Below are 4188 nucleotides of genomic sequence, written 5' to 3'. Positions count from 1 at the left end.
GAGAGAGAGAGAGAGAGAGGGAGAGAGAGAGATTATTGCATTTGTGGATAAATGGAGCAATAGCCAACCCTCTGCAAGGAGGGGCGAGTCCCCTTTATATAGGAGAGGAATCTCGGTTACAAGTACATGGATAATAAATTCAAAGTATGTGATGGGATGGATTGACATGATGCCACAGCATAGGCTCTAGATAGGTCGGTTTTGTCAGATATAGGTGTGCGCCCGTGGGGCTTCTTCCTTTGTCCTAGCTTCGTTCTTTGCTTCTACCGAGTCGGGCTTTGACGAACCCCCGGGGTCGAGGGCGAGACCACGGGCTCCTACCCTCGAGATCCCGATACATGCTTCCGGAATGTCTCGATAGCGAGAAATTAAGTCTTTTAATTCACTGTGTACTCATGTATTATAGTACGATTCTCAGTTTCTATTTTTAAATCCCTGAATGCTGAACGCCTATATTTGGGCTCGGGGCCGCAATTAATTATTTATGCATATTTGGGCCTGAGGCCGCAATTAATGCTTTATGCATCTTTGGGCATGAGGCCGCATTAATGTTTTATGCATCTTTGGGCCTAAGGTCGTTGTTATGTACACATATACTTATGACCGAGGCTGGAGTTTGTGCACATGTATATTGGGCCTGAGGCCGCAGTTTATTTATTCAGATAAACAGGTTGTTCATCATTCATAAGAGGGAGTATTCATATCCTTATTCTTTTGTTCAGTTATCAGTTACCAGTTATCATATCAGTTATCAACTATCAGTTAGTTATCATTTCAGTTTCAGTTTCAACAGTTATCACTGTAGTTATCAATTATCAGTTCTCAGTTATCAACTCAGTATCAGTTTCAGCATTTATAGTTTTTTTTTTCTTTCAGTTGATTTACATACCAATGCAATTCAAATGTACTAACGCCCCTTTTGCCCGGGGCTCGCATCTCACGATGCAGGTAATGATTTACAGGTTGGTGATTCAGAGCGCTAGGATTCTCGTACTAGCTATTTGGCGAGCCCAAGTTCTTGCGGAGTATTACCATTACCTTTCAGTCTTCTAGTATTTACAGATAGTTAGTATTTTAAGTACTTTATTAGAGGCTTCATAGACTAGAGTAACAGTGTGACAGAGTCACAGGCTTTTCATATTAAGCAATGTTAACTACAAATATACTTCAGACTTATGTTAGTGTTTCTGAACATTAATTTATATCATTCAGACTTTCAGTGTATCAACATGTGTTAGTTTATCTTCCGCTTTCAGTATGTTATGATATCACATGTTGATTCAGCCAGCCAGTTGGTTCGCTCGGTCATAGTAGTAAGACAACGGGTACCCTTTTGACGTTCAGGCCCAAGTTCGAGGCGTGAAGCACATGAAAGTATAAATCCTCTAAATACACCCCTATTTGTGTTTCCCTATGAGACATGCACTACAATAAAACTGATCGAGTTCCCGACCTCCGGGCTCATCGAGGTCCGAATCAAAGGAAGTAGGGCTCGAGGTAAGGGTAAGAGAAGATGACTTTGGAGCGCATGGCTACACCTGACAGGGCCGGTCTATCTGTACCCTACTGAAATGATGAGCAATAGGCCATCCCATCTTTCTACCATTGTAAATAATATATGAATATTTTACCGCGTCCCCTCGCCTATATAAGGGGGACTCACACAACCTTGTAAAGGACTGATGTTGCTCCACTTCTCCAATAAGCAATAATATCTCTCTCTCTCTCTCTCTCTCTCTCTTTCTTCTAAATTACTAGTGTTCTTCGACCCCTAGGTCGCCCTAGCATTTTATTGTTCTTCGTTTGTTCTTCGTTAGTTCTTCGTCATTTAGCTCAAGATTGACGGTATAAAGCCTTGTATGTACATACTTATCTGTTATTCCCTTCCCGATTACCCTCGATAAGGTTACCTTCGATAGGCCCGAGGTATCTATTGGCTTGTCCTAAGCTCGGGAACATCCCTGACAGGTCCGATTATCGCTTTGGTTAGCTCAATCTTTACTGTTTTACTCCATGTTTAGCACTAATCACCCTTTCAAACTAGCTCGGGAATAGATTATGTATTTTTAGAATCTCATTTACAAATTTAATTGTTGTTACCATTTTCACAGTAAACAAAAACAATGTTATTATGGTGATTATTTTTACATATAATGGTGGTCCACAACTGTCGTAATACGCATTAACGGTGGTTTCTGTAAGCGCCACAATCCCGTCCGGCAAAATTATATTATGGCAGTTTCCATATAACTGTCATAATGACATTAAAAAACTGCTATATTATAATGGTTAAAACGATTTTTGTGTTGCTTATTATGGCAGTTTCAAACCGCCCTAGTTTCATAAAATCGCCTTTAAGCCCCATTATATTAAAATTTTAGTATTGCAGTTCCATAATATTTACAATTTATTTTTTTATATTGACAATCCTATTTAATGAATGATATGCATTGAAACCTCTATAACAATTCACAATAATCTTAACGCAATATAGAATATTAAATAAGAAAAATATCATTATATAAAACACAAGTATACTAAAATTACCTCATCAAAATATTAATGTTTCACAGAGTATTTCAATAATAATATCCAAAAGATTCATAGTAGATCATACAAAATAATCACCACACTTGGACGATCATCATTGTTACTTTCATCTAAAGATCTTCTTGGCTCAACTGGTGACGGTGCACCACCTCCCAAATTTGGTGCCAAAAAAATAGGAAAAATACAGTCTATAAGCAAATAACTAAAATTATAATGTAACTAGAGAACTTATGATCTAAGTGTGGAAATTTAATTCCAAAAGGGTTTTGCCTATTAATCATTATTCATGAGTGAAAACACTAATCACCAATGGTTTGGACTTAATTTGAAGTATAACTTTCTTCTATTAAATGTAGGCATTTTGGATAAATGGCGCCGGATCGACATTTTAATGATTCCGGTAGGTTTGTATTATAATTTGGACTTGGGTGTATGCCCAAAATTGAATTCGAAAGTCCCTAGGTTTATTTGACTTATTTTGCCGAATGTTTGAAATTTGAATGCTTATAAAATCCTTAGGTTTGAATGTAGGTTGAATTTATATTTATCGGCTCCAGATTTTGATTTTGGGACTTGGAATAGGCCTGTTTGCTATTCGAAACTTAGCAAAAATTGGTAAAATTTGGAGTTGGTTTCGTAGGAATCGGACACTTGGTTGTGTTTATAGCTACTCACACGTTTCCGTTTTAATTTCATGTGTTTTGATGTCCGATTTGTGGTTTCAGATATTATTTTGGTATTTCGATCGTGCGAGTAAGTTCGTATGATATTTTTAAGCTTGTGTGCATGTTTGGATATGATCTCTAGAGGCTCGGGTGAGTTACCGATTGGCTTTGGACCATTTTTGAGCTTAGAGGACTACTAGTTTTGGTTTGTAAAGTGTTGGTCTTAGCAACTGTGAAGCCTCTCTCGCGATCACTAAGGGGGAAACATGGGTTGGGGGTTGGTTACTCTTCTGCGAAAACGAGAGGTAGGTCATGAATGTTAAGCATTTAAGGGCTTATGCTTCACGAACGTGACTCACCCTTGGCAAACGCGATGCATTGGCAGAGATCTGGGGGAGGCACGATGATCATTCTTCATGAACGCGATCAAAAGGTGGAGAACGTGAAGGCTTGTCTCGGGATATATTCACGAACGTGAAATCCAATTGTCCACTGCTCTTCGCGAACGCGAAGAACACTTCATGACTAGCTATTTAAAAGTTGAAAGTCGGGATTTGGTCACTTTTCACCATTTTTGAAAGCTAGAGCTCGTCCTAGATGGGATTTTGAGGAGTTTTTCATCCCAACTTTATTGGTTAATGAATTTTAATAAATTTTATGTACTTTCGTAATCACCCATTGATTTTAACCTTTAATCTATGGATTTCATGATAGAATATTAGGGGATTTCTAAACAAACCATATAATCGGACTCGGGGATGAATGTGTAATCAGTTTTTGGTTCGAATTGGTACCATGGATTATTGTTGTTACTTGGTGAAGAAGAGTGAAAAGCACAAAGAGTGTTTCCACGCGTTCTTTGCATATTACTATCATTGGTTAAGGGATTGTGAGGATTAAAGCACTATGGGTAATGTCGTGTAACGATCTGGCCGGTCATTTTATGAGTTACACGCCCGTCCCCCCCCCCCCC

Source organism: Nicotiana attenuata, unplaced genomic scaffold (genome assembly GCF_001879085.1).
Source record: "Nicotiana attenuata strain UT unplaced genomic scaffold, NIATTr2, whole genome shotgun sequence".
In the NCBI taxonomy this organism is placed as follows: Eukaryota; Viridiplantae; Streptophyta; class Magnoliopsida; order Solanales; family Solanaceae; genus Nicotiana; species Nicotiana attenuata.
Note: the sequence above shows the minus strand (reverse complement) of the source record.